The sequence below is a fragment of the Myotis yumanensis genome, unplaced genomic scaffold (assembly GCF_028538775.1).
Source record: "Myotis yumanensis isolate MYYU_CA2020_CCGP unplaced genomic scaffold, mMyoYum1.0.hap1 SCAF_3, whole genome shotgun sequence".
In the NCBI taxonomy this organism is placed as follows: Eukaryota; Metazoa; Chordata; class Mammalia; order Chiroptera; family Vespertilionidae; genus Myotis; species Myotis yumanensis.
In genome coordinates, this window is record NW_027223754.1 from 211037611 (window position 1) to 211060737 (window position 23127).

At 61.4% G+C, this 23127-nt stretch overlaps 1 protein-coding gene across 3 annotated transcripts in view; it reads right to left on the reverse strand.

The window, feature by feature from the left end:
* TCF20 (transcription factor 20) overlaps nucleotides 1–23127 on the reverse strand; it is a 161625-nt gene that overhangs the window by 100375 nt on the left and 38123 nt on the right. The gene's annotated exons all lie outside the window — the stretch shown is intronic.

The window sequence follows — 23127 nt, forward strand, 5'->3', positions numbered from 1 at the left end:
GACACACGTGTCATAGGTTCGCCATCACTGGTCTAGCTTAACAAAGTGAGCCAAAGGGGGCTGCATGAGGGCTTGGGGCTCACCCCAATTCTTTTCTGGCACAGACGGGTGAAAAGAATCAAGGTTTAAACTACAGAGGTGAGTGACGTAGTTCAAACCCCTGGCCTCCCCGCCAGCAGCCAGCACCTGTCCAGTTGCCTACCCTGTCCCCATTGACCTGAGATGTCTGACCTGGCAGGTGCCAGGTGGCTCTCACCCCCCACTCCCCTCACGTAAGTCTTACAGGCATTAGAAAGCCAAGGAAACCTATTCCTCAGATCAGGAAACTGAGGCCTGGACACAAAGCACAGTCAGAAACAAACTCGTGGGTCTCCTACATGCTGGGCTCTCAGCCCACAATCTCACCGGGCGGGACCCAAGGAGAAAACTCACCCAGGTCCCATAGGAAGCAAGAGGCAGCTTTTATAGCTCCCAGATCTGCACCTGGGTGTTCAGTGTCCTGCCCGCGATAGGCTGTGCCACTTACTCCCTATTAGAACACGCACACAGGGGAACACTCACACGGGAACATGCACACAGGGGAACACGCACACAGGGGAACACGAACAGGGGAACACACACACAGGGGAACACGCACACAGGGGAACACGCACACAGGAACACACAGAGGAACACACACACGGGAACACGCACACGGGAACATGCACACAGGGGAGCATGCACAAGGGAACACACACACAGGGGAACACGCACGCAGGGGAACATGCACAGGGTAACACGTACATGGGAACACGCACACAGGGGAACACGAACAGGGGAACACACACACAGGGGGACACACACAGGGTAACATGCACACGGGAACACACACACAGAAGAACACACACAGGAACACGCACACAGAAGAACACACACGCAGGGGAACACACACAGGGTAACACGCACACGGGAACACACACACAGAAGAACACACACACGGGAACATGCACAAAGAAGAACACGCATGCAGGGGAACATGTACACAGGGGAACACACACACAGGGGCCAGGATACAGTTCCATGCCTTGGACTCACTTAAGTGAGAAACCTCAGGCAGACCTAAGACCCAGCAGATACCCCGAGAGCCTGGGGGATAAGCCGGGGCCCAGCCCTGCACTCAGGAGATAACATCCCAGCGTGTCAACTAACCAAGGTGGGCCACGGGAACTCAGGAGAGTGGGCAGCAAGTCAGCCTGGGAGAACGCCAGAAGGCTTCCTGGAGGAGGGGGTGCTTGGCAGCAGCCTATAGGACAAGGAGGCCTGTGTGAGCTGCAAAGTGCCGCACATGAGACACAGAGCTTTTTTGAGGGAGATGGGGCCCAGGTTTGACCCTCAGCCCCCGGCTGGTCCCATTCCAGGTCAGCCCCTCCCCTCCCCTCCTTTGCACCTCTGTCTTCTGCCTCCAGGATGCCTAGGCCTGTGGACGGTCTCAGTGCAGGCCCAACCCCAGGGGACTTCTACTGAATGCCCTTGGGCCTTTCACAGACCTGGCGCTGGAGAAGGCAGGGGCAGGGCAGAAGCCTGGGTGAACCACAGGTCTCCCGGCCCTTCCCTCCCCGCGAGAGATTCCGCTTGAAGGGCTGGCTTCCGGCCCCTCCAGCAGGGGCAAGACCAGGGCTGGGCCAGCCTCCTGCTCCTGGCTGAGAATCTGAGCAAACCGCCCCCCTGCTCCCTGCTCAGTCTGCTCATCCCAAACATGGACTGGCCGCCCCTATCTCCCAGGTGATGGTGAGGATTCGTGCGATGAGCTACCTCCGAGTGCGTGACAAACAGGAGGGGTAAGAGTTGGGTCCCTCTCTAGGGCTGGGCCTTAAAGAGACCCAGGGAAATAGACACAGGTCCTTGCCTGGACGAGGGAATTCACAGCTACCTCCCTTACCGCTCAGGACAGTGGAGAGGGAGGGACTGCTCACTGCAGGTGAGTCTGAGGGCTGGCAGGTGACAGGGCTTGCCCAAGGTCACGGGGCTCCAGGTGCCCGGTGTGCCTTGCCTGCCTCTGTAAGTGGGTTCTTTCAGGATATGGAAAGGGGTGGGCAGGGGGGAGGCCTCAGCAGCTTGAACCAGCCCACTGGCCAGCCCCAGCCCCAACCCCAGGGTAGCGTGGCTCCAAACTTCAAGCCCCAGGTCAGGAAAAAAAGTGCCCCCTGCCCCCTGCCTCCCTGAGCCTGCAGTCATCTTGGGCCCTGGCAAGGTCTTGCTTTGAAAACCTAGGACACCCATAGCTGCTGTGGCTCAGTGGATAGAGGGTCAGCCTGGGGACTGAAGGATCCCGGCTTCGATTCCGGTCAAGGGCACATGCCCGGGTGGTGGACTCGATCCCTAGCGGGGGCCTGCAGGAAGCAGGCGATCAATGATTCTCTCTCATCATTGATGTGTCTACCTCTCTCTCCCTCTCCTTTCTTCTCTGAAATCAATAAAAATATATATTAAAAAGCAAAACAAGAAAGCCTAGGACAGGAGCAAGAAGGGGCCAGGGAGTGGGAACGGTGGGGAGCCACCGCCTGCCAGCATCCCGCCCGCCCGCGAGGGGCTCGCAGTGCCTGCAGTGCGGTGCATCAAGGCGGCACAAACGCTGTGCACGCTCCGGCAGGCACCTGCCAATCTCAGCCCACGCCCCCACCCAGCCCCCTCTCCCGGAGGACAGATAATTCTCTCACTCTCCCGGCCTGACAAAATAACTAATGCTAACTCAATAAAGTCCCCCTTGAAGGGTTTTAATTACCAGGCTGTGCTGAAGACTTAAGACTCCGGGAGCAGGAGGGAGGCCAGGGAAGGTTGATGGAGGTCAGCAGGGCTGAGGCAGGGAAGCCAGCGTCCCTTCCAGCTCAGGGAGAGGGCAGGGCCAGGCCGCTGCTGTCCAGGGTGCTGGTCCTGGCGATCACAGGATTTAGGATTCCTATTGGCAACAGCGGCCACTGATGGAGGCCAGGCTAGGTTCCCAGCAGGGACTTGAGGGAGATCATCTCATTTAAGCCTCAAGGTGGAAGCCGATGTCCCCGCCATACAGGTGAGGACGATGCGGCTCAGAGGGGGGCAGGGGCACGCCGTGGTCACACAGCCACACCTGACTGCCCAGCGACACTTGGTGTCAGGCAGGTGCCTGGCTGCCTGCAGCAGGAAACGAACCAGGGATGTGGCTGAATGGAGGGTCTGAGGGCACGGGATGGACTCGGGAAAGGGTCTGATGGTGTGCGGTGGTTTCCAAGCAGCGAGCTGTACTGGCCACCGGAGGCTGCCAAGGGGACTCAGACACCCCTACCGAGCCCCCCTGCACCGAGGGAGAGGACGGGGGAGGGGACGGCACTGCAGGAAGGCCCAGCCCCCCAGCTGGACTCCTCACCCTGGCCCACACGCTCCCTCACCGACTCCGGGAGACAGTAACACTGAAGCGACACGCCTGGCTGCTTCTGCCCCAGAGGAACCCCAACGCCTCCCGCCCGCCTTGGCCTCACCCACTCTACACCCGCTGAACCAGGTGCCTTCCTTCTGCTCCTTCCAACCTGCCAAGCCGGCTCCTGCCTCAGGACCTTTGCCCTGGCTGTTCCCTCTCCCTGGAACGCTCTTCCCTATGTGTTTACAGAACTGGCTCGTGTCATTCAGGTCCCAGCCCCAGGAACACCTCCTCAGAGAAGCCTTCCTCGAGTTCCCAGCCGCAGTCTTCTCTGTCAAAGGCCCTGAGCAGCTCCCGCAGCCCTACCCGCACATCCACCCACACATCTCTCCCCTCCTTAGTCAGCCTCCTGGGCTCCAGGCGGAGTGACCAGCTCCCCACGAGTTACAGGCCGCCGTCTACACTCAGACCCTCGACACCACTGAGGTCTGGACTCCGAAGCCAGTTTGCTGGGGTTCAAATCCTGCCTCCGCCGCCTACTAGCTGTATGAACTTCTCTGAATCTGTTTCCTGGTCTGGAAAATGGGTAAGCCCCCTATTTGTAGGGCACTCAGAACAGTGCCTGGCAGGTGCTTGGTGTTGCCTAGCAACACCACCACCACCATCATCAACCTATCCCCCTGCCAGGCCACCGCTAACTGGACGCTGCATCCTTTGCCCCCGACACAGCCCTGGACACGTGGGGCTCAGTGAGCGCTGGCGAGATGTCTGACCTGGAAGACAGGCCACGGCGGCAGAACTGGCTCCATTTTCTAGATGGGGAAGTAGAGGCTGCGGGAGGCTCAGCACTGTCCCGGGGACCCACTGCCCGGCTGTGCGTCTCGCTGCAGCCTCTGCGAATCTGCTCTCCCTGGCTCTGCACAGGTGCCAACTTGGGGGCGGTGCTGAGAGCCAGCACAGCTGTGCCTGGCTCCTGGGGGCCACTGGGCGGGGCGTGGGGGGGGGGGCGGCTGGAAGCCCCAACACCCGGCCCTGCCTTGAGCCTCCTGGCTGGGATCACAGCCCTGCGGCATTCGAGCTGCTGCCCACCAGCCGGCCCCCTGGCAATGGGCCCGGGATGCCAGCCAGCAGAGAGAGGAGGCAGCTTGGCTGGCAGCCAGCTCACAGTGCCTGAGCTGTCAGCTGGGAGGCAGGCCAGGCGGGTCCAAGACCCCCACCCCTGAATGGAGGCCTGGCCAGGCCACCGGGGCAGGGCCAAGCTTCTCACTGCCAAAGCTACAAGGGATCCAGCCCCAAGCAAGGCCCAGGGACGTACGTAACCTTGCTGGGAGGGGCCCAGGAGGCCTCATCCCCGTTTATTCTGCTCAGCCTTTCACTGGAGTAGAAGCAGCACACAGAGCAGGGGGAATTTTCAAGTCAAATAATAATAAAAACAGCAACAACCACAGCTGACATTTAGCAAGCACTCGGTCCGTGCCAGGTGCTGTGTGCTACTGCGCCGACTCCTCCCGAGGGCGTGCGATTGCTGCCCTCCCTGTGCAGATGTGGCGCTGAGCACCGTGCAGCAGCGCGCCCGGGGAAGCGGGAGGACTCCCAAGTGTAATTCAGGCTTCAGGACCTGTCCCACCCTCGCCCCTGCACTGGCTCAGGCAGGCCTAGGTGCCCATCCTGGACAGCCCAGCCAGGGGGCTCCGGGCAATCAGAGACCACACTGCAGAGCTGACCAGAGAAACAGGCCTGGGCAGAGGACATGTGCCTGAAGATGGCGGGGCGGGGGGGGGGGGGGGGGGCGGGTTGTGGTTGGGGTCATATCCATCGAGCTACAGCAATGGCCCCAGGAGGTGGAGGTCCACCTCATCAGAGCCTCTGCCTGCCTGCCCCACCCCACAGCCTCCTGGGCCACCTCTGTGGTGCAGCTGGGCCGGAGGGGCAGTTCCCAGGGCCAACCGTGAAACCCCACAACCGGGCCTTGAGACGCAGGCCAGCCTCTCCCCACCCCTACTCAAGGTCGACAGGAACAAGCCGCCCGACATCCTGCATGGGCCAAGGAGCTCAAATGCGTGCAGACCCATCTCCTGTGTGGGTCTCTCTCTCTTTTAAAAGATTTTATTTATTTTTTAGAAAGGAAAGGAGAGAGAGGGAGAGAGGAAGAGACAGAGAGAGGGAGAGAGAAACTGACCAGCTGCTTTCTGTATGCGCCCCCACCGGAGATTGAACCCGAAACCCAGGTGTGTGCCCTGATCGGGAATCAAACCCGCCACTTACTGGTGTACGGGAAGATGCTCCAACCAACTGAGCTACTGGCCAGGGCCTGTGTGCATCTCTCTTGCCCCTGGGTCCAGGGAAAGACTTAGGTCTCTGTCCCCTGCCCCCCCCCCCCGCCCCCCTCCACCACCACCACCAGCCAGAACCATCAGGCAGGGCCCAGCATTCCTGGTTCGAGGTCTCACAGGAAGGGCAGAGCAAGCCGTGTAAGAACGTGCCAGGTTCAGGGCTGGGCAGTGGTGCAAGGATGACCCTCACCCAGCTGCTCACATCTGTACAAAGTGCTGGTGGCTTTACAGACAGACAAAAACAAACACTATTTCTAGTCTCACTCAATTCAAAGCAAACCTGAGGGGAAAAGGTATTGCCATTGACCTCACTTCCCAACCGCCCAGAGAGGGACAGTGACTCACCCAGGGTCACACAGTCATTAGGGTGCAAACCAGGGTCCTGAGGCCCCAGGACTCCTGTTCCCAGGTTCCCTAAGCCCTGGTGGTGGTGATGTGTGTGACAAACACTCAGCTCAGAGCCACGGCTCAGCTCCCGGAGGGGAGCAGGGGAAGGAGTGAGGGCGGCCAGTATGGGTGGCAGAGGTGGTCTGGAGAGAGGGGAGGAGGGCTGACTTTGCCAGGTGCAGGGGAGGCATGTGAGAGCAGCCGTGCAGAGGAGAAGCACCAGGAGACAGGCGTGGCGCTGACTAAGAGGAAGGAAACCGGGCCGATGCAGACTCCACACGGGAGGGGAGGGCGGACAAAAACTGCTAAAGCCCCTTTGATGTCACTGAAGCCTGCCCTGTGCCTCCTGCCCAGGCACCAAAAGGCGCCCTGACCCGGGTGAGGGTGGGGGTGGCAGAGGAGGCCTGGCTCCAGCCCTGCTGTGTGCCTGTGCGTCTCAGCACCTCTCTGAGCCTGGGCTCCTTGGGGGTGCGGCGATGGAGCAGGGCGTGACACCCTCACCGCCCCGTGAGGGCTGGGCACCCAGTGGGGCCTACTGGCCGGCTGGCACAATTACAGTTTTGCCCTAATTCCTTCCGTCTCCCCACTGGCCTTTCATGGGCATGGCTGCCAGGAGAACAGATTTAACCACAGAAAGTAGAGCAGGGACAGGCCAGAGCCTGGGGGCTGACAGCAGCCCCCCCCCCCCGCCCCCCACACACACAGAGCACCCTCCTCAGGCCAGTCCAGCACCAGCCAGCCCAGCGCCCTGGACTCCATGTCTGCAGCCCCACAGCGGAGGCCCCTGCTGGTGTGTGAATCTGCCCACACCCACTGGCCGCCCTTGGGGCTGAGGGGGAGGAATGGGGGCTGGGAGAAGTCCCAGGCAGATCTGGATGCGGGCATGGGCATTCAGCCTTTAGAAGGCTTGGGAGGGACAGGGGGGCCAGTGGACCAATGGCAAGGCCCAAGGGCCATAGACTGGAGGTCCATGCAAACACTCACTCCCCCCCAAATGGGGGCAGCAGCAGGAGGGCAGGGAGGGTCCCTGCTGTGGGTGGGGCACTGAGGGGTCCAGCCCCCCCAGGTGACCCCAGCATTCCCCATTTCCTCCCTCACAGCCTCCCGCCTGCACCCCTCTGCTCTCTGCACTGCCCACTCCTACATCCCTTATCTCTTCCCTCCCAGTCCACTCCCCTCCCCCTCCCTTCTCCCAGGGGGCCTTCAATGCCCTAGGCCTCAGTTTACCCCCAGGAGACAAAGGCTGCAGCCCTGAACTAGGCAGCCTCGGCCTTGAGACCCCAGCGGCGTCACCCAGGAACGAGGTGAGAGTTTATCCGCACAGGACACAGTGGACTCGACCAAAGGCCACCAGTAACACCTCTTCCTTTTCTCTCCAGCCAGCGACTCACCAACCTCTGCTTCTCTCCCCCACAGCAGCTCCCTCCCCAGGTTCAACCCCCCTGGGGTGACCAGGCCAGGCCTGTCACCAGGCCAGGTGATGTCGGGATTACAGGGCAATCAGCAGGTACCCAGAGGAGGAGGGGAGAGAGAACAGCAGAGATGGAAGGGGAGGGGGAGGGGGGAGGAGGAGGGAGAGGAGAGAAAGGGGAGCAGGAAGGGGGGGGAAGAGGAGGGGAGAAGAGAGGAGGAGGTAGGAGGGGAAAATGAAGGGGATAGGGGAGGACAGGGGGAGGAGAGGAGGGAAAGCAGGGAAGGGAGGGAGGGGGGGAGAATGGAGGAGGGGGGAGGGGCGCTCTGAAACAGGCAACATCAAAGCCTTCCCCTCCGCAGAGCGGTCACGTGCGCAGGGCTTCGTTCCTGCGCTGGGAGAAGCCGCTGGGCCTGGGGCTGCTGAGAGAATTTTAAAATGAGGCAGATTGCCTGCAATATTAGGGGTGGGGGAGCGTCAGCTTCCTATCCAGGCAGGTTTGCACCCTTTCCCGCCAAGCAGCCCGTCAGGGCAGCAGAGGCCTCTGGTCAGCCAGTCAGCCCCGGGCGGGGCGGCCAAGAGAGGGGACCACCCAGCCACTGGGAGCAGCTGGTGTGAGGCCTGTGGCAGGACCAGCCGGCCCTTATCAAGAGAAGCCGGAAATCTGGATTTTATGTGAACGCTTCCTCTTTTCAATATTGGCTCAAATGAAAAAAAAAAAAAAAACAACGAAAAGAAAAGAAAAAACCACATGGGCCAAAGAGAGCATGTCCCGACTGGGGTCCAGGACCTTGGTCTGAGGGGCTCCAACCTACCTGTATCATAGGTGGGGAAACTGAGGCCCCGAGAGAGAAAGGGGCTTAAGTCACATGATGGGCCCCAGGGGAAGGGCTAGAACCTGGAGATCTCTGGACTCCAGGCTGGAGATGCCGGGACAGGCAGGCTGGGCAGTGGGGGGGGTCCCGGAGCCCCAGGGGCAGGCAGGGCCGTGATGGGGAAGAGGGCAGTGACAGGGGAGGGTAACCCGCCTTCACTCAGCCCGCTGTCCCTGCCCACCGAGCCCTCCACTCCCTAAGGCCCCGCCTCGGCCTCGGCACAGTCAGTCATGCACTCACCCATTCACTCCCTGGCCACCGGGCTTGCCTGGGCCCCACTCACCAATCAGGCCAGGACAGGGGGCAGAGAGGCGGGCCTTCCACGGAGGGAGCAGCTGCCTCTGGGGGGGGGGGGGTCTCCCCAAGGGGTGCCCCAGGGCAGGGGACAGAGAATTTTGGGGAAAACAGAGCATCTGCATTCACCAGGGTAGGGAAGGAGAGTGGATGGCACTGGTGGCGGAGGGAAGGCTGGGTGGGGGTGATGTGGGGAGCCTTGAAAACCACACTCAGAGCCTGGCCCTCTATCTGCAGGGCGCGGGGAGCCAGGCCCTGGTGGTGTCTGACAGGGAGAGGGGAGAGGCGGCTCAGTCCTGGCTGTGGCGTCTCGGAGCGGGGCTGGCAGTGCCACTCTGGGAGCCACGGGCTCCTTCACTGTGCACTTGACAAGTACTTGCTGAGCACTTGCTCTGTGCCAGGCCCCGCAGACAGAGGAGGTGCCTGCCCCCCTGGGGGTGCGGGGAGGGGCGCAAATGTGACCACCACCAGGAGAGGGCCTCGGCAGGGCAGGGGCCTTGGCCTGAGCTGACCTGGCCCCTCTGAGTAGGAACCCCTGCAAGGTGAGGGCTGGAGGGGCTACTCCCAGGACTGCGCACAGGCGGGGGTGGGGGGGGTGGGGGGGCGCAGCAGGTGCTCTAAGCAGGAGGTGGTTCAGGCCGAGGTGTGGGCAGGAGCAACGAGGGGAGGGGGGGGAGGGAAGATAAAAACGGAAGCCCCTTTTCTATCTGCAGAACCCGCAGACAGAGTTCAGTTCCAGCCAAGGAAGAACTTTCCAGGGTGCAGAACCCCTTGGCTGGTGGGCCGCATGGGCTGGTGTGAGCAAGACTCAGGTGGACAGGCCCAGCCTCTGGTCAGGGCCCCCAGCGACAGCGGGACGGCCTCGGGCAAGTCCCTCACCCCTGAGCCCCCAGGGAAGGGCCCTGGGAGAGGAGCTGCTGGGGGCCCAGAGGTAACCCTGCAATGGGCCTGGCCCGGTGCCGACCCGACCCAGGGACTGGCATGAGAGGGGCGGCTGCGGGGACAGCGGGGAAAGGGGGAGCTGGGAGGTACCCCTCACTGAGCAGAAGCCTCCATGCCACTGAATAACGCCAGCCTTTTCCAAATGAGGAGACTGAGGCCAGGGCTGCGCTGAGGCTGGGGGAGGCCACAGTCGGGGTCTGTGGAAGGGCTGCTCCCGCCAAGGGGCTGCTCAAGGTCTCAGGGGAGAGGGTCCAGGGAGTGGGTGGTCTCCTCTCTCAGTCTTGGCCATGGACCCCTGAGGGTGGGGGCTGAGGGAAAACCACCAGGCGCTGTCTTCACCCCTGACACCCCGTCCTCCATCATGTGCCCAGCCCTGGGCAGGTATGGGGGTGGGGGAGTGGGGCTCCTGAGCCCCATCTCCATCCTCAAGGAGCTCCACCCCACCCCCAGCCACTCCCACTCCCTTTACAGATGGCGAAACCGAGGCCGGGAGAGGCCATTTCCAAGGTCACCAGCCAGTGAGGCAGAGCAGGTGCTGCCCTCTGCTCCCAGGTGGGATTCCTGTCTCCTGTGGAGCCGGGGGCGGGGGGGGGGGGGGGGGGGGGGGGGGGGACGACGGTTCGGGGGGAGAAGGAAAGGAAAAAGGAAGGAAGGAAACTGGCATTGCCCATGGCCTTGTCCAGCCAGGCTCCCCCTCATACACCACAGAGCACACAGCACCCTCCTGCCCTGGCATTTTTAAAATACTAGTATATTTTTATTGATTTCAGAGAGGAAGGGAGCGATAGAAACATCCATGATGAGAGAGAATCATGGATCAGCTACCTCCTGCCCACCCCACACTGGGATCGAGCCTCAACCCGGGCATATGCCCTGACTGGGAATCAAACCATGACCTCCTGGCTCATAGGGTGACACTCAACCACTGAGCCACACCAGCCGGGCAATACACGATCTTTTTTATCCTCACCAGCTCACCCTGCGGTGGGGGGGGGGGGGGGGCGGGTGTCACACTGTTGTAGAGGAGGAAACTGAGGCTCGGAGAGGTCCGGGGTCCAGCCCACACCCTGGTTCACACAGAAGCAGCTCAACGCCAGCAAACACTCAGAGTGCTTGCTTGGTGCAGAGCAGAAAGCCAAGCACCTTTCACAGTTACTCATTTAACCTGCAGACAGCTCCTCAGGCAGCTGCGACTCCCCATGTTCCAGACGAGGGAGAGGGCCGGGCTGCACAGAGAATTTATGCAACTTGCTGCTAAGCAGGAGAACTGGGATTCAGCCCCAGGCTGCCTGGTCCCGTCCACACCTTCACCCCCTCCCCCCACAACCAGCCTCCTGGCGAGGGAGAAGGGGACTGGCTGGCCCGTGGGTGAGTGGGTGAGAGGCGTGCACAGCTTGGACGAGGCTCAGGCCAAAGGCAGGAGGACGAGGAAGAGGGGAGCCTAGAGGGGGAAGGCAGGGAGGGAACTGTGAGGAGGAGGGAGTGTAGAGAAGGAGAAGGGGGAGGAAAGAGAAGGGAAAGGGGTGCGGAAGGAGGGGGCGGAGGGAGGGAGGAGGGAAAGGGAGAAAGGGAAAGGGGGAGGGAGGGGGGGTGAGGAGAGGCCCCTCTCCCCCGGGCCTGGCAGACCACATTCCAGTCCAGCTGGGGCCAAGGCCAGCGGTGCCAGGGAAGACCGGCCGGTCCCCCTGCAAGAACATCAAAGCTGGTTCCCGGCCAGCCCCAAGGTAGCGTCCTTTGAGGTTTGGCAGCGATGGAGCCATATTTCAGGCTGATACAAAGCAGGCTGCACCCCACCCCCTCGGGCGAGATCCCCATCTGGGTTGTCTACTTAATACCCCATTACAGGAGGAAATCTACAGCCAGCTCCCGCCAGCTCACTGCCCAGCCCTCCCTCCCAGGAGATCAAAGCTGCGCTCCATGCCGCCCAGAATTCCGAAACCAAATGCGGAATGGGGAGAGGCAGGTGGAGCCCAACGCGTGGGGGGAAGAGGGGAGGCCAGGCAGGTGCGGGTGGGCCCGGCTTCCAGGTGGGGGCTGGGCCCTGGGTCAGGAGCCTGACCGGGGGAGAGAGCTCTGGGCTTGGGGAGGGGAGTCACACATCTCACGCTGGGTCCTGGGACCTGCCTGCCCCCAACCCCCCACTCCCCGCAGAGCCCCCCCAACTCACTGTGCCCTTGTTATGTCCATGACGCCCCCCTCCGAGATCCCCCCTGGACCCACTGCCAGCCTGGCGGGCCAGCAACGGATCCATCTGTCCTTATTATAACCAGCACAGCGGGCTGTGGGCTGCGGCCTGCCAGGGAGGCCCTCCGATGAACATTCAAGTCTCACAACAACACTGTGACGTGGGCAGAATCACCCCGTTTTATAGCAGGGGAAACTGAGGCAGAGGAGTTAGGGGCCTTGCTGAGGGTGGTGAGCAGCGGCAGGTATTGGCTGCCTAGTGTCCACTCCTCCACACTGAACCACTGGACTTACATCGGGGAACCCCGGCCTTGGGGTGGTCTTGGTGGCATGTGAACCAGGTATCAGCCTCCCCCAGGGAAGCTCACAGCCATGTCCTATACAGCGGGGTGGGCACTGGCCCCTCTCTCACATCCTATACAGGGGGGTGGGCACTGGACCAGGGTGCCCACATCCTATACAGGGGGGTGGGCACTGGCCCCTCTCCCACATCCTATACAGGGGGGTGGGCACTGGCCCCTCTCCCACATCCTATACAGCGGGGTGGACACTGGCCCCTCTCCCACATCCTATACAGCGGGGTGGACACTGGCCCCTCTCCCACATCCTATACAGCGGGGTGGACACTGGCCCCTCTCCCACATCCTATACAGCGGGGTGGACACTGGCCCCTCTCCCACATCCTATACAGCGGAGTGGGCACTGGCCCCTCTCCCACATCCTATACAGCAGGGTGGGCACTGGACCAGGGTGCCCACATCCTATACAGCGGAGTGGGCACTGGCCCCTCTCCCACATCCTATACAGCGGAGTGGGCACTGGCCCCTCTCCCACATCCTATACAGCAGGGTGGGCACTGGACCAGGGTGCCCACATCCTATACAGCGGAGTGGGCACTGGACCCTCTCCCTCGCCCAGGCTGGGGACTGGAGCCCCTGGAGCCCCAGCCACCCTGGCCCTAGGTTCTGCCAGTGCCCATGTCCTGGGGTCTGTTTGTCTCCGTGGCTCGTGTTCTCTCCAAACCAGAACGTAGGTTCAGAGAGGCTCAGAGACCCACAGAGGCCATGCAGCGTGGGGAGCTCGGGGCACACCGTGGACCCTCTCCCTGGTCACCCAGGACGGAGAGCAGCAGCTGAACTGCGCACCCTGTGGGTCCCCGGGCCAATGCAGACCCACAAGCGCTGAAGCACAACTGAGCGAAGGTCAGCCCAGAGACCCCGGCTGCAGGAGAGAACTGGGTCGTGAGCTAGCCCGGTTCCCTAACTCACACTAGGGAGGTAGCGACTGCTCCTTCCTCTTGATGGGGCCCTCCTCCCCCCCAAAGTGCCCCTCTTCCTGGGTCTCCCAACCCCCATCTCAAAAAATGGCACGGTCATCTGTCTGGGGTCAGAAGCCCGGGGACATGCCACCCCCTCATTCTTCCTGGTCTTCCTACTCCCCTTCCCAAACACCCTGCACACCGGCCAGCCCAGGCCTCTCCAGGTTGCGGGGGAGAGAGACCAAACTCCTGCCTGGATGGACACGCGGCTCGGCCCTGCAGCCACATCCTCATTCCCCAGCAGCGGCCGCACCGACATCTTTGGGGTGAACGGATGGATCGAGTCCCTGCTCCTCGGCACATGCTGTTCCAGGACCGGGGAACCTCTGTCCCTCCCCATCCATCCTTCCAGAGCCCGGCCTCCCAGGCTGCCCATCCCCTCGTCTCACTACCCCGGCCGGACAGTGACCCTGAGCCACGTGTGCCGTCTGCCTGCCCGTGGCTGGGAGCCCTGAGGCCCAGATGGTGGATGCGGCCGGGCCGACGCCCCACTTGTCCATCCCTACGCAGGGCCTGCCCTCCAGGCACTCGGCTGAGAGGCAGGAAGGGCCTCTCAGGAGAGATGCTTATCCCACAGGGAATCAGACGCAGAAGCAGGGGTGCCCCTGGGGGCTCCGAGACCTGTCCCCTCACTGACCATGAAGGCTGACCCTGGCAGATCCGCACCTCCCCCTCCCCTCCCTCCCCTCCCCTCCCCTCCCCTCCCCTCCAGGGACAGAACAGCAAGCACAGGGCGAACCAAGCCAATTTTCCAGACCCAGTGGGGCCTGGCAAGCCAATCTGAGCACGAAATAAACCTTTGGCCTGGGTGAGGGGCAGGACACACAGTGTGAGCACAGCGGCCGCCCCCACAGCCGCCCCCACCTGCAGCCAGAGCGCGCTGGCCCCAGACGCCGCACGGCTGCCAATTCCCGGCTCAGCAGAAAGTCTCCATTTTGCAGGGAGAAATTAATGAAAAGGGAGAAGCCTGGGAAATTACGAGTTGCCACCTGCAATTTCTCCTTCCGAGGAAAGAGGCGCGATGGCTGGTTAAAGCAGCAGCCGCCCTGCCAGGCTGGGCCAGCAGCTGAGGAACCTGCCTGCTGGGAGGCAGGTGCGAAGCAATGGGGGGGGGGGGGGGGGGGGGGGGGGGGGGGACACGTAGGTGGCCCTTCCCAGGGACCTCCAAACTGGGGAATTCCCAGCTTCCTTATCTCTCCATTCCCTTTTATCACTGGGCAGTCAGCAGGCCTCTTGTGACCCGAAGAACCCCATGGATTAAAAAGCAGGAGACACCCCCTATCTTCCCACCCCCAGGGGCTGCGTTCCACATAGGCTGGCGGGAGAATGAGAGGTATGGGGCTAATGGGGCTTCACCCAAGCCTGGGGCTGTGTGGGTGCCTTCACCCAGTAAGTCTTCAAAGCCACGGGCATGAGGCCACTGGAGCCATTTCACAGACTGGGAAATGGAGGCTGGCGACGAGGGAAAGTCAGGGCTGGGTACCAACCCAAGCCATTTGGTGGCAGCAGTGGGATCTGTTGACAGCAGAGTTGCCCGAGATGAGCTGAGGAAGGGCAGTTGCACAGACACTCAATGCAGTGGCTACGACTTGCATCTGACCAGTGGCACCGAGTCGCCAAGTCACGGCTATCCTCCTCCCAGACTGGGAGGGAGGACAAGCCTCCTCCGTAATCAAACCACATTCCCCGACTGCCGGCCTGCTGTCCGGACTGAGGGCTAAGCCAGCAGACAGCGGGGAAGGGTGACTTTGCAGCCACGGCTCTGGGCTCTGCGGCCCCACCTAATCTGACGGGAGCCAGTGCGTGTCTGCTTTCCAACAGCCCACAGGTCCTCAGCTCCCGCAGATATCAGCCCCTCACCGGCATGTGAATTCAGACTAAGGTGTGAATGACCGACACCAGCTTTATCTCCTCCTCTAGGGTCTGTGCGTTCTGCGGCATTCAACTTGACTTCCCATCTGTGAGGAAGGTAATTCACTGGGGTGAGGTGCTGAGGGAAGAGGCCCCTCGGATCAGAATCCGGACCCTCTGGCCCTGGCACCACGCATCCAACACAGTGGAACCGCCCCGTGGAAGACCAGGCCTCGTGGGCCAGCCCGTGTTCCTTTAGCCGTGTGTCTTACAGCGGCCCATGGCCTCTGAGCCGCGGTCTCCTCACACTCCCCCACCCCAGCTGTGTGACCCTGGGCAAGCCCATCGGCCTGGAAAGGCGGGAGGCCGCCTGCTGCGGGATCCCTCACAAGGCAAACTCCGAGGCGCCGCTATCTCCCAGCGCCACGGCCCTGGCCATATATTATTATAATGGCCTTGGCCAATAGGGGCGCAGGCTATTAGAATGAGTTAAGACCAGATTAATCTGCTTAAAAAAATATGCCTGGTTTTTACGCTGTGCATTCCCTCCTAACAACTCAGGCTCCTTCCAGGCCATTATCTCATTTTATCGTTAATTCAATTCCATAAACATGTATTAAGTGTCTATTACGTGCAGAGCCCTGGTCTGGTGGCAGGGTGGAGTGAGAGGGCTGTGGGGGCAGCTCCAGCCCCCAAGGTGCCGACAGTCAGGCAGGCAACCCACTGACCCTCCGGCCTCTCTGCTGGAACATGGAGCAAGTGAGCAGGAGCTCAGAGGATGGAGCTGCTCCGCAGCCTGGAGGATCTGGGAGTGCTTCCTGGAGGAGGGGGGCCCATGAAAACTGGGGCTGGAGACAGTAACATGTGATGTGGAGAGAGGGCCTACTACGTGCCAGGCACTGTTCTCTGCACTTTACACACAGGGACTCAGTCCCAACGACAATCCGGGGGACCTGCACTAATGTCACCCCATTTTACAGATGAAGAAACTAAGGTTCAAAGAGGAAGTTTATCAGAGGTCGCAAAGCTGGTGAGGGTGAAGCCATGACCTCCAACCCCAGAGCCTGGGCGTCAACCTCTGTGTAGGTGCCCTGTGCCTAGAAGGGGGCCTGAGGTGGAGGGCGGGCACAGAGCACCTGGGAGGAAGGAGAGAAGGGAGGGTGGGAAAGAGCAGGGAGGGAGGGAAAGAGGGAAGGAGGGAGGGAGGGAGGGAGGGAGGGAAAGAGGAGGGAGGGAGGGAGGGAGGGAGGTAGGAACACCGAGCCTCTGCCATGTGCCGGAACTGGGTTGGTCCTTCCAAGTGGGCCTGTGGAGGACGTTGAGTTTTACTAAGCAGAGATGAGGCAGGGCCTAGGGGAGGGGGGATCCCCTGGCAGGGCTGCTGGGACAGGAGCAGGACTGTGGAGTCAGCTGACTGGGATCCCAAACCTGCTTCCACCTCATTGGCTGGGTCATCACACGCCTCAGTTTCCATCCCTGAAAATGGGGGGTAATACTGGCCCTACGGGCAGAGGTGAGGGTGAAGTGGGCTGGGACGCCCACTGTGCACCCAGGAGAACATGGTGTGGAGGCTGACAGGCCACAGGAGGGCCCGGTGGCCCAGACCGCTGGCCTGGGGGGGCCATGTGAGAAACAGGGACCATGAGCTTCAGAGGAGCGGCCCAAAGCTGCACTGGGAAGGGCATCCTGTGACTAAGACGACAGGTGACAGAGGGACCCAGCAACCCTGTGGGACAGTCACGGACTCATTCTTACCTTCTCCCCCAAGGATGCCCGACAGCAAACCCTCCATGGGCCCCACCCGCTCCGCCAGCCAGGAGGGAGCAGGGGCGGCCGGACCGGCGGAAACTGCAAACAGGGACAAGCAGGGACGGTGGAGCCTGGAAGCTGCCAGAAACCAAAGCCCACAGTGGCCACACGCCAGGACCACAGGCACAGACCACAGGCGGGAGCCTCAGTCCATCCCCAGGCCCCAGCAGGCACCGTGCTGCCAGCGGGGCCCACCTCCCCAGCCTCCCCCTCCCCCTCCCCTTCCCACCCGGGCAGCCCCAAGGCTCCTGAGCCTCCCACATTCAAGAGCTCCCCACCCTCTACCCTCCTGCACACCCAACCCTCCCCCTGCCCCATTCCCAAGGCCAGTAGCCCCTCTGGTTCCCTCTCAGCCCGGAGAACGTGCACTCTTCCTCCCGCCCGCTCAGCCCTCACGCCCCTCAATGAAGCAGAGGGCAAGTGACAAGGCGTTCCACTCCAGCTTTCCCTGAACTAGCGGTGAGTTACGTCACCTCTCTGAGCCTTGTTCACATTTCTGTCAAGTGGGGTAACACCAGCACCCCACAGTGTGATGGTGAGGATGCAATAAGAAAACTGGTCGGTATCGTGTTTGGCGTTTATCGCCATCAGGATGCTGAGAGTTGCTGTCTATAGGGCTGACTCCGCACTAACTCGCACTGTCATCGCCATCCCTCCCAGCCCGTCTCCCCAGGGCCCTGCGCAGGACCTGGTGCCCAGCAGCAGCTGAAGCAGAGGGCAGAACAACCAAGCCTGCCTGGGGCAGCCGGAAGTAAGGTGGTGTCTATTGAGGTTTTGAAGGATGGATAGGAGTTTACCAAGTAAAGGGAGCAGGCAAGGAGGAAACTCCAGACAGGAAATTGTTTCAGCCGGACCTCGCAGGCCTTGAATGCCACACGCAGGAGTGGGGCTTTTATGCCAGCGGCCGTGGGAAACTGAGACTTCTTAAATTAGGGCAACAACAGTCGTGTAATATTCATTCATCCAACATTTGCTGAGGGCCTACTAAGACCCAGGTACTGGGGGTACAGTCCCAGGTACTGGGGGTACAGTGGGGAACAAGATGAGCGTGGCTGGGGCCACAGAGCTGACAGACAGTAACAGAGAACCTCATAAATAATCCATCGGCTCCAGCTGCCCGGAGGGTTCAGCAGGAGAGGTGAGTGGTCCTCCGAGACCATCGACAACAACAGGAACCAGCCGGGTGTGGGGAGCTCTGAAGAAGTGGTGTTTCAGCCAGACCTTAACAACAGGGCATCGGCGGAGAGAAGGGGGCAGAGCAGGAAGAGAACATTCCAGGCAGAGTGGACACGGGCAAAGCCCTGAGGGGGCAAGGAGCGTGGCGGTGCGGCGGGCAGTGGGAGGAAGCGGCGGCCTGAACTCCTGGAACTTGACGACGGGGGGGACCCGCGTGACGATGGCACACAGGGCAGGGGCTGTGGGCCCAGGTGAGCAGTTTCAGTTTGACCCCCTAGTGCAGGGGTCCTCAAACTACGGCCCGCGGGCCACATGCAAATATAAATATTGTATTTGTTCCCGTTTTGTTTTTTTACTTCAAAATAAGATATGTGCAGTGTGCATAGGAATTTGTTCATAGTTTTTTTTAAAACTATAGTCCGGCCCTCCAACGGCCTGAGGGACAGTGAACTGGCCCCCGTTTAAAACGTTTGAGGACCCCTGCCCTAGCGCAATGGGCAGCCACGTCAAGAGCCCGAGAACATAAGGCTGCCAGGTCCTGGTCACCCTGCCGATTCCTGAGCCGGGAGCAATGCTTTAAGGCCGCGCTGAGTCCCGGGAGAGGCCGGGACCCTCACACAGCCCGGCCCGCCCAGCGGCCCGCCCTCTCCTCCCCAGCAGAGTGGCCGCCGGCAGATTAATGAGCTGGAGAGTCATCCGTCTTGAGTTTAGCTCAGCTTCTGGCTGCATCTTGGGTGACACTGGCTCATCAATACCTGAGAAAATACAGCCTGGAGGGGACCAATTAGGAGCTGCACAGCTGGCCAGAGGCTGGCCAGAGCAGTGTCCACGGAGGGCTCCCAGGAAGATGGACACGTGAGTGCAAGAAGAGGGGTGGGGGTGACCAGACCCTGCCTGCTCGGGGACCTGCCACTCTCCCATCCGCAGAAGGCTCCAAGCGGGGAAGGGGGCGTCCCAGCAACTGGACACATGGTCGAGGAGGCAGAGAGGGGCTGCCTGAATGCTTCCGCTCCCGGGACCAAGACCAGGCCGAGACCCCACCCCCATGCACGGGTGGGAGGAGGCACTGGGTGGTGTGTCAGAAGAAGGGGTGCTCTGACTCTAACACACTGTCACTGGAGGGCCATGGGTGAGGACCTTGGCCTCTCCGTGCCTGTTTCCTCATCAGAGAAATGGGGACGTTTCTGCTGCAGAGGGTGGCGGCTGCAAGGCTCAAAGCAGATTCTGAAGTGCAGGGGGCTCTGAGGCCCTGCCAGTGACGGCCACAGCTGGGCAGGAGTGAGGTGCAGGCAAAGGGCACGGATGGGAGCCACAGAGACCCCAGTCCTGGTCCCTGCCCCTCCTAGTTGGGAACCTGCTGGGGACCTCCATCCCCTGCCCTGCGAAACAGGAATAAAAACACCTTCAGCCCAGGTCTGAATCCCAGGCGCCCTGCAGGGACACGGAACTTGCCACCTGTCCTCCTGCCTCTTCTCCGCTTCTCCCGCGAATCCCTGAGCCAGAGGCCTGTCCACTCGACAGCCTGAGCCTCCCAGGCACATGGGTTGCCCAGAAACTGGGGCTCAGAAGGGTCTCCTTCTGGCGGTGGGGGGTGGGGGGGCGGTACTGAGACTTTAGGGGTTTGCATTTTAGCAGAGGAATTTGGATAGGGCAGTAATGGTACCGAAGGAATGACTCACTAATGGTAAAATTCCTAACAACCGGCAAAAGGCCCGGGAAGAAGACAGTGAGAATTGGGGAAGGTCCTTCGTAAGGTGTTGAAATCACCTTGCAGAGGTGCGTAGCCTTAGAGGGTGTGGACTGTATGGCTGGCCTCTACCAGGCGCAGGGGCCACAGAGAAAACAGACTGTCTGGTGTCTAGGAGGTGCCACCACGGATGAATGAATGGGCAAGTGACTGGGGTTAGAGCATCAAGGACTATACCACTGGCTGTGTCCCTGGCCAGGAGGCTGCCTGCCTGGCACCGGGACACCATATGCAGCCAGGGCCCCGCCAGGCCCTCCTGGGAATGGGGTCGGCACAGGCGCAGTGGAAGAGATGGGTGCCCTGGCTGGACTGGGCCTTACCAATGGGGTCTGACATGTTCACGGCACCATCCTTATTGTTCATTCCTTATTGTGTGTCCTGTGGGGACAGACGGACGCATGGCTGCCCTGGCCCGGCCACCCCGCCGCTGTGAGGCCCATCACCTCCCGCCCCTGCTCTGAGCCTCGAGCTCTTCATCTGACACAACATGGCCAGCTCTTCCATGAGAAGCAGGAGGTGGCAGATCCCTGGATGCTCACAGAGGGTCTCCTTCCCCTCTCTCATGTCTGAGCGCCAAGTGACGGCATGGGGCACCCAGCCTCCCATGCCCACGTCCACACGCTCCACGCCCAGCCTCGGGGCCCACGTCCACGCGACTCCGGAGCACAGCTGGATTCCTGTTGCTCCCTGTTCAGGAATGTTCAGGACGACCAGGTTCTTACAAACGTCCCTGCCTGGCTCACACCAGCACCACAGGTGGCCCCGTACAAGCCTCTCGGCTTCCCTGGGCCTCCACGTCACCACCTGAAGGCGTAGGTGGCAATGCCCACCTATGGGTGGCGTCATGAGGCTTATGCCCAGAGCTCTGCAGTGCCTGGCACTTAGCAGGCCTGTGATGAGTGGAAGCGCTGCTGGGGTGTGGGTGGACTCCCTGATGCTGCTGCTGACCCCATGGCGCCTGGGGTGCACGGCCAGGCAGGTGAGGGGACCGAAGGCCCTGAGAGCCCCGCCCACAGCAGGGAGGACCCCACATGCAAGCAGAGCCCCGACTGGCGTGCTCTCCTCACCCCCTATGTCTCATCCATGCGGCTCCTGCCTCCTGGAAGGCCCCCCCATATCTAACTCCACCAGGCAAAACCCTGCTCCCTCCCTGCCTCAGCCCACCACCGCCTCCTCCGGGGGTGGCATCTTGCTCCCGCTGGCGCCTCCGGGGCTGTCGGGACCCTGGCTCTGACCCTGGATGAGACCCGGCACCTGCCATTCACGCAGCCTGAACAGCACTCTGCTGTGAACACAGAGCTAGTCCTTGCCAGGACCTTTGTACGGCTGCTCCCTCCACCTGCAGTGCCCCTCCCTGAGCTCTGTGCCAGGCAGGCTCCTTCCTGCACTGTCTCGCTCAGCTGGTGGCACCACCTCGGGGCAACACGGGGCTCTGTGTGTGTTCACCACTCTGCCCCTAGAACAGTGCCTGCAACAAGGTGGGTGGCGGCAGCAGGGAGGCCCCATTCCCGAGCCCCCAGGCTCTCCCACCAAGGGCCCCACATGGCCACCCCAACACTGGGAGGAGACCCCTCCGCTCTCCCAAGGGCCGAAAGACGAACTTGGAGGACACGCGGACGTACATGGAACTGGCTGGACCCCGTCCCTCGGGACGTGCGCTCTGGGGCAGATGCCTGATGCGAATCGTTTCTGTCATCAGGACACAGAGGGGCTTGACGCAGACCAGCTGCCGCTGCCGAGGGACAGGCTACGGGAGCGCCGACGGGCTCTCAGCAAAATTGATGAGCGTTGTCAGAAAATGATTTCCCCACAGCGCCACGCAGGCCCTCGGAGGAGCTCAAATCCCAGCAGCGAGGCCTCCTGGGGTCCGCAGGGCCGGCAGGCAGCCAGCAGCCAGCCAGGCGGGCAGCCCTTCCCTAGCCCAGCTGCTCCCAGGCCCTGGGAGTCCGCAATTCCCAGGTGAGAGGAAGAGCCGGCGGGGCCCACACCTGGGAGGGGCTGTGGGGAAGCAGGGAGCCTGGCTCCCCCAGGTGAGAGTGGGAGCTACTGCCTGTACCCCTTTTATTCACCCAGCACCGATCCCCTGGGTGGAGTCAGGTCCCAGGGTCCTGTCCAACCTCGGCACAAGCAGTGGCTGAAACTGTAAGCTGAAGCAACGTTTGGGGGTGAGGAGGGGGAAGAGGTGATGAGGACAGGGACCCCCTTGGCTGCCAGGGAGCCTCAGGGGCAGCCCAGGCAGAAAGCCTCCCTCCAAGCACACACCGTGAACCCCCAGCCCCCCCCCCCCCCCCCAACCCAGCCCATCTCTTCGGTCCCCTCGGTCTAGAACTACGGCCCGCGGGCCGGATCCGGCCGTTTGAAATGAATAAAACTTAAAAAGAAAAAGACCGTACCCTTTTCTGTAATGATGTTTACTTTGAATTTATATTAGCTCACACAAACACTCCATCCATGCTTTTGTTCCGGCCCTCCGGTCCATTTTAAGAACCCATTGTGGCCCTCGAGTCAAAAAGTTTGCCCACCCCTGGTCTAGAATATTTGGGGTAAGAGCTGGAGCCCAGGAGATGATTGTGGGGCCCAGAACAAATGCTCACCCTTTGTGCTAATTACAGACCCCACAACCTAGAACAATAATCGCCCCATTTGACAGATGAGAAAACCAAGGCCCAAAGACAGTGTCTTTCTCAATTCTTCGCTCCTGGAAAGAGCAACTCCTGGCTACAGGGGCTCCTCAGGGGACGGGAACTCACATTCCCATCGTTCACACCCTCTCTGCGCTGCCTCACGCTGGCCCACCCCAGCCAACCTTTTCGCTCTGAAACCAGGATCCGATCACATCAGTCCCCTGATCAAGTGCCATCGAGGTTCCCCCTGCCTCCTGAGCCACGTCCAAACTCCTTGGCTTCCAGCCCCTCAAGGACTGGCACCCGCGGAACTTCCTGGTGTCACCCCATCCCTTCACTCCAGTCACAGGCAAACACCTTCTCCCAATGCCGGTGTCCTGGCCCGTCTCCGAGCCTCGCTGCCACCTGCTCCTCTCCCTGGGATGCCCTTCCCTGCCCCTTTCACGGCCAAGTGGCCTCTGACTCAGCCTGAAGGCGTCGCTCAAAGGTTGTCCCCTGGACAGTCTTCCCAGGCAGCCCGGTCCCCAGGCGCAGAGGCCACAGGGCTGTGCGCCTCCTCCAGCAGACGGAGTGCTCTGCCTGGCCCCGTCTGACTCATCCCCACCTTCCCGCCCGCCCGCCCTCTCGCACACCCTCAACATTTGCTGAAATGAATAAATTATCTCATTTAGCCACAGAGCACGCCCAGCTCGATGTCGGCAGTTCAGCCAAGAGCCTTCGTGTGGAAATCACCACAATGAAGGTGGCGATATTTCACCTCGCCCAGAAATTTACTGCAAGTTCTTGAGTCTCGCCCGAGTGTGTGT